General features: G+C 35.5%; 1 non-coding gene across 1 annotated transcript; it reads left to right on the forward strand.

Annotated features, from left to right (window-relative positions):
• The first annotated feature begins 6,689 nt into the window (after positions 1-6,689).
• LOC125108133 (small Cajal body-specific RNA 11) lies at positions 6,690-6,817 on the forward strand. Its single transcript, XR_007129813.1, has one exon. It is a non-coding gene; the product is annotated as a small Cajal body-specific RNA 11 (non-coding RNA).
• Positions 6,818-7,903: the final 1,086 nt, after the last annotated feature.

Consider the following 7,903-nt stretch of genomic DNA (forward strand, 5'->3'; position numbering starts at 1 on the left):
GAGGTCCATTTTTGCAATCCATAGCCCTAGATAATTTTTAAGTTAGAATACTGAAATATTGGTTACCAAATAGTTAATTTTATGTGGATAAACTATTATTAATATAAATATATTTTAAAGACTGTACATCCTGCAGGAAGGCTCTGAAGATTTACAATGCTCTCACTGTGAAGAATATTTTCTCACCTTTATTGGAAGACAATTTTCCAGGGATCTCTTTCATTTCTATATGTCCTACAAGCAATAACAATGGCTACCTTTGCTCTGGATTATTTTTCCAAGGATATTTGTGTAACAAACGGACTTGGAAGACAGTGTTTCTCTCCACAGTTGGGGGCAAGGTTATTTACAGGTCAGATTAATACAGTTAATGTTGCCTTCAAGTAAATTTCATTTCATTTCCTGGCAGCCTATTATAAAAGATTTAGGTTTCCTAAACTCCATTTTCTATAACGCAAACTCACTGTATGCCCAGCATCCACCTGGCCCCTTTCCATTGGACCTTCCAGAAAGTGATAAGCAAGGGCAGCTGATGTGAACATGACAATCATGCCACTTGCATTGCTTGAGTAATAAACAGTCCCTTGTCTCTGACCCAGGAGTGTTGTATGTTCTGCAACATCCATGAAACTATGGCAGACTAACCTGTTAGAAGTAACAGCTTATATATTATAAGGTAATGTCACAATTCCTGCAGACAGTTGAGAAACCAACAAAACACCTTCCACACCAGTATTGAAGAGAGAGAAAAAACAGAATTCATTAGTAAGTAACCATTTCATATTTACATACATGTGGAGGTAGCCTGAAAGTGTCTATGAAGGCTGGATAGAATTTCACGCATATTTATACACTTAAGTGGAAAAAGAACAATGAAAACTTCTCAAATCTTCTTGGAAGATAAAATGGTACACATGTGTCCTGATACCCTGAGAGACAATTCTGAACTAATTCTGAAGGTGTTTATAGTTCCAATGGTCTTTGCATTGTCAGATCAAAAGGTTGAGACTTTTACTGAGACAATTATGTGTTAAGGAGATACCCTTAGGAGGAAAGGAGGGGAGGCCTGTGTCTCTCTCCTCTTCATTAAAAAAGAAAGCTTGATCATTTTACCCCATACTTAACACTCAGGGGAAAAACTGATCAAATTCTTATGACATAGTTACACATGTATCTCAATAGACAGTTATTACCCTTCTTCAGTAATTAATCACATAGGACTGAATGAATGGATAAAGGAATCTATTTTGTGATTATATATGTTTTGTTTGGAATATTGATTTTTCTTAAGATTTTACTTATTTTATTTGAGAAAGAGAGACTCAGTGAGAGAGAGAAGGGAGCACACAAGAAGGGGGCAGAAGCAGAGGCAGAGGGAGAGGCAGACTCCCCATTGGACAGGAAGCCCTACTTGGGGCTCGATCCAAGAACTCTGGGATCATGGCCTGAGCCAAAGGGAAACATTTAACCAATTGAGTCACCCAGGTGTCTCTGGAATATTGATATTTTTGATGGGTATATGAAAGCCTCTTAATATTTTTCTATCTCTAACACTCAGTTTTTTAGACTATGTTTTTATATCTGAAAGAAAATAAACTTTAAATAGTATCTTTTTTTTCCTAAGAAATCTGTAAGACCAGTTCTCAGACTTTAGAAACAAATATTTTATTAACTCTTTAATTTTAATGGAAATATAATTATTTTCGTAAGTTCATAGGAATCCTTTTATTTTTAATTGGGATATCATTGAAGAAATCACTTGTGCAGCCAAGACCATATCCTGTTGGAGAATAAATCCAATGTAATCAGAACTAAAAGCCCATGAAGGAACAAAGGTTGTAATTTGGGTCTGGAATCAGAGTCCATGGCCCTCTAGGACATGGGTCTTGTACCTTTGGCTGATTTCAAGATCAAAGCCTCATAGGCAGTATAATAGATCAACTAATTCCTCACTTAAGAACACTTCAGCAGGTTTTGTAAACCTTGAAGAACTAGAATCCGTACACATACAGAGATACTGAAGGTGTAACCTAATGAAGATGAATTTCTTTTTTTTTTTTTCCTCAACAGAATAGAACAACAAATAAGAGTTATTTAGAACTCAACAAAAGCAAACCAGAAGCTGTGGAGCATATTGTTAGGAAACTATATTTTTTGCTACAACTCTGTAACTGACCAAAACACTGTGACCAACTTTATGTTTTTTTTTTTTTAAAGATTTATGTATTTATTTGACACAGAGAGAGAGAGAGAGAGAGATCACAAGTAGACAGAGAGACAGGCAGAGGGACAGGGGGAAGCAGGTTCCCCACTGAGCATAGAGCCCAACGTGGGGCTGGATCCCAGGACCCTGAAATCATGACCTGAGCTGAAGGCAGAGGCTTAACCCACTGAGTCACCCAGGTGCCCCCTTTATGTTTTTTTTTTTTTTTTTAAATCAACAATAATCTCTAGAATTTATTTAGGATCACAAGGAGATACTGCCATACTAAAGCACTGTCTAACAGGCACAGCCAAGGAATTTCTGATTTTGGACCCCTGGATTTGTTACTTATTGTTGGTTAGGATATACCTTCCTACTCTCAATGGGTAGACATTAACTTGTGTAATACTATAGCCATTTTAATGAATTTTGCCCTGCAGAGATGCAAATGGGTCTGAAATCCAAAGTTACTTATTTTTTCACATAAGACGTAATTCAGCTTTGTGTATAGTTTCTTAGTCCTCTCCCACCATTCTTTTACTCAGTCATTACAAACACTTCTGTTTCTTCTAAACTCTTTTTTTTTTTTTTTAAGATTTTATTTATTTATTTGACAGAGAGATCACAAGCAGGCAGAGAGGCAGGCAGAGAGAGGAGGAAGCAGGCTCCCTGCTGAGCAGAGAGCCCGATGCAGGGCTCGATCCCAGGACTCTGAGATCATGACCCGAGCCGAAGGCAGCGGCTTAACCCACTGAGCCACCCAGGCGCCCTTCTTCTAAACTCTTTTGAAACAGCTTCACCCCCCTTGTTTGCTCATTAATGTGTTAAATAAATTTTCATTTGAAAGTCATGTGTTAAAACTTTAAAAACTAAATTTTGATGAAATCGAAGGGTTGAAACAATAGTAAATAGAGCTTTTTATATATAAATATATATTTATATATTAGATATAAATATGTCTTTACATTTAAATATATTTAATAATATATATTTAACAAAATACTAGCAAACCAAATTCAACAATACATTTAAAAAGTCATTCACCGGGCACCTGGGTGGCTCAGTGGGTTAAGCCTCCGCCTTCGGCTCAGGTCATGATCTCTGGGTCCTGGGATTGAGTCCTGCATCGGGCTCTTTGCTCAGCAGGGAGCCTGCTTCCCTTCCTCTCTCTCTGCCTGCCTCTCTGCCTACTTGTGATCTCTCTCTGTCAAATAAATAAATAAAATCTTTAAAAAAAAAAGTCATTCACCACAATCATGTGGGATTTATTCCTGGGTGGAAAGAGTAGTTCAGTATTTGCAAATTAATCAATGTGGTACATCAGATCAATAAAGGAAAGGATAAGAAACATATGATTATTTCAAAAAACTCAAATGAGCATTTGACAGCCAGTCATGATTAAAAACCATCAACAAAGTAGGTTTAGAGGGAACATAAAGGCCAGATAAAAGAGCCCACAGCTAACAACATCCTTAATAGGGAAAAACTGAGAGCTTTCCCCCTAAGGTCGTGAAGAAGACAAGGATATCCACTCTCAGTACTTGTATTCAACATAGTACTGGAAGTCCTAGCCACAGCAATCAGACAACAAAAACAACAACCAAAAAAGGTGTCCACATTGGTAAGGAAGATATAAATTTTAACTATTTGCAGAACACATGGTACTATATATATAGAAAATCCAAAAGACTACCCAAAACCTGCTAGAACTGATAACCTAATCCAGTAGTCACAGGGTACTAAATCAATGTACAGAAATCTGTTGCATTTGTATATAATAAAAATGAAGCTGCAAAAAGAGAAATTAAGAAAATAATCCCATTTAAAATTGAACCCAAAATAATAAGATACCCAGGAATAAATCTAATTAAAGAGGTGAAAGACCTGGACTCTGAAAACTATAAAACATTCCCAAAAGAAACTGAAGATGACACAAGGAAATGGAAAGACATTCCATGCTCATGGACTGGAAGAACAAATATTGGATCGGGAGGGAGACAAACCATAAGAGACTCTTAATCTCAGGAAACAAACTGAGGGCTGCTGGAGTGGGGAGGTAGGGATAGGATGGCTGGGTTATGGACACCAGGGAGGTAAGTGCTATGGTGAATGCTGTGAAATGTATAAGCCTGATGATTCACAGACCTGTACCCCTGGGGAAAATAATACATTATATGTTTAAAAAAAAATATATATATATATATACACTAACCAAAGCAATCTACACATTTAATGCAATCCCTACCAAAACACCAACAGTATTTTTCACAGAGCTAAAGCAAACAATCCCAAAGTTTGTATGGAAACCACAGACAACCTCAATATACCCAAAGCAAACTTGAAAAAGAAAAGCAAAGCTGGAGGCACCATAATTCAGGACTTTAGGTTATATTACAAAGCTATAGTGATCGAAACAGTATGGTACTGGCACAAAAACAGACACATAAATCAAAGGAACAGAATAAAAAATCCCCAGAAATGAACTCATAACTTTCTGGTTGATTAATCTTATAGAAAGGAGGAAAGATTATTCAACAGGAAAAAGTCTCTTCAGCCAATGGCCTTGGGAAAACTGGACAGCAACATGCAAAAGAATGAAACTCGGCCACTTCCTTACACCATACATGAAAATAAACTCAAAATGGATTAAAAACTTAATTGTGGGACATGAAACCATAAAAATCCTAGAAGAGAACACAGGCAGTAACTTCTTTGACTTTGTCCACAGCAACTTCTTTCTAGATATATCTCCTTAGGCAAGGGAAACAAAAGCAAAAATAAATGATTGGGAGATTAAGATAAAAAGCTTCTGCACAGTCAAGGAAACAATCAAGAAAACTAAAAGGCAACCTATGGAATGGGAGAAGATAATTTGTAAATGGCATATCCCATAGAGGGTTAGTATCCAAAATATATAAAAGAACTTACACAATTCAACACTTAAAAAATGGATAATTCAATTGAAAAATGTACAGAAGACATGAACAGATGGTCCATAGATGGATGAAAAAATGTTCGACATCACCGATCATCAGGGATATGCAAATCAAAACTACAATGAGATACCTGTCAGAATGGCTAAAATCAGTAACAAGAAACAGTAAGCGTTGGCAATGATGTGGAGAAAGGGGAACACTCTCGCACTGCTGGTGGGAGTGTAAACTGGTATAGCCACTGTAGAAAACAGTACGGATGTTTCTCAAAAAGTTAAAAAACAGAATGACCCTATGATCCAGCAATTGCACTACTAGGAATTTAGCCAAATACAAAAACACTGATTTGAAGGGATACAAGCACCATGATATTTCTAGCAGCATTATCAACAATAGCTAAATTATGGAAACAGCCAGGTGTCCATCAACTAATGAATAGATAAAGAAGAATGGTGTATGCGCACACACATGTGCACTCACACACACTGGAATATTGTTCAGCCATAAAAAGAATGAAATCTTGCCATTTTCAACAACATAGATAGAGCTAGAGAGTATAATGCTAAGCGAAATAAATCAGTCAGAGAAAGATAAATACCACAGGACTTCACTCAAATGTGGAATTTAAGAAACAAAACAAACAGGACAAGGTAAAAAAAATAAGAGAGACAAATCAAGAAACAGACTCAACTAAAGAAGACGAACTGATTTACCAGAGGGGAGGGGGTTGGGGAGATGGGTTAACTAGGTGATATGGATTAAGAAATAGAAAAAATATATATATACATATATGTTTTATATACTAAACATATATTCTATACATAGATCCTTTAATAAGCATAAATAATCTATATAGTGACCTATGTGAATTCTTATGGAGTATTCTAATATATTAAGCTTTAACCTATTCACAAACTATAAATGAAGCAAATTATTTCACATTGTCTCTAGGACTTTAATTTGGCAATTCACCTGGCTTCAAATTTATTGGCTGTAAACATGATATATTTTCCAATGCTGAGATTGAAAGATTCCATAGATATAAATTCCCTGAACTTATGTAGTTCACTAAAAAAATGAGATTTTCCTCCAAACCCTTTCAAAAGATGCTATATTTTTGGTGCTCTAAAGATGATTAGAATAATTAGTAGTTGTATATCTTATGTAATGAATTGAGTATAAGACCCAGATATCACCATTATAATCCTTTTATAGCCACTATTAGTTTTTTTAAGTATAATATATAAAGATCACTTTGGATACTTAAAATTATTTTTTAAACTTTCAGTTGGCATTTAAATGGTTTGTTATTTGATTATACTCTAATTTCATATACTCAAGCTTAGTGAGGATTTTATCTTTTTAACTTTATAGCTATGATGATTAATCACTTTGAAGAATTTTTAACTATTTTAAAATTGCATTTTGGGTTTATGTGATCTGAACAAATATATCAGTAAAGGTAGTAAATCCTCTTAAAGAAAATGAAACATAGAGTTTTAACTGAGGATGAGAGTTTCAAGGCAATTCAAAAATCAAGAATTTTAGATTTCATATCTAAATCCAGTCTTCGAGAATTATAATTCATTGGCTTCTGGGAGTCTGGCAAGATATACAGAAATCTCCCCCTCAGTATAGGAGGGCTGTCCTATGAATAGGGCTGGCTCTCAAAGATGACAATTTACAACTTAGGAAAAAATCATTGGTTCTTGAAAAAATCTTATTTCTAGGAAAAAATAAGTGAAATAGCTTCAATGTGTATGTGTGTGTGTGTGTGTATGTTTTAAATGTAATGCTGATGAGCCAAAAAGTGAATTTATCATAAATATGAGTTTTTCAGAAAATGCATTTTAAAACAGACTTTCATGACATTTAATTTTTTTCATGACATTTAATTTTTAATCAATTCTCATGTTTATTCTATTTAATCAACCATTTTTCCATATATACTCTTAAATGTTCATGCCTTAGATCATTCTTTTTTTTTTTTAAGATTTTATTTATTTATCTGACAGAGATCACAAGTAGGCAGAGAGAGAGGAGGAAGCAGGCTCCCTGCTGAGCAGAGAACCTGATGTGGGGCTCGATCCCAGGACCCTGGGATCATGACCTGAGCCGAAGGCAGAGGCTTAACCCACGAGCCACCCAGGCGCCCCACCTTAAATCATTCTTAATAACTATTTTTACCTCATTGTGTGCCATGGAAACTGCCCTAACCACTCTGGAACTCAGACATTTAGTTTTCAAATAAAAGGATAAAAGTCGGAGTAGGAAGAATATTTTATGAAAGCATAATCAACTTGGATTTTGCTAGGTAGTCTTAGGAGTCACTTTTTCCCCCCGCTGTGGATATAAAAAATGAGTTGAAGTTTGGCGATTCACCAACCTGTAGGAATTTGATTAGAACTTTCTACAATCCCTAATGTGAAAGGGATGATTTGGGTCTTTTTCTTCATTACATCCTCTTAGTAGGACACCAGATCATATCATGTATACTTGCTTTTTAAGAGACACACAGAAAAATCACATCTAACAGCCTCAGAAACACAGAAAGGAATCTACCGTTGCCCTGTTATTCAGATCAAAGATAGACAAGCAGATGGACCCTAAACTGAACACTGTAAATCACAAAACCTGCTCTTTCTTCCAAATTTCTTAGGTGTACTGCCGTGTCTGCATGCACTTCATGTAGCTTAAAATGATGGTCTTAAGAAAATCAAAAGTTTAAACAACATTTTATAGTCTACGCTTTTTGAGACAGTTAAGA

Source organism: Lutra lutra, chromosome 8 (genome assembly GCF_902655055.1).
Source record: "Lutra lutra chromosome 8, mLutLut1.2, whole genome shotgun sequence".
Taxonomy (NCBI): domain Eukaryota; kingdom Metazoa; phylum Chordata; class Mammalia; order Carnivora; family Mustelidae; genus Lutra; species Lutra lutra.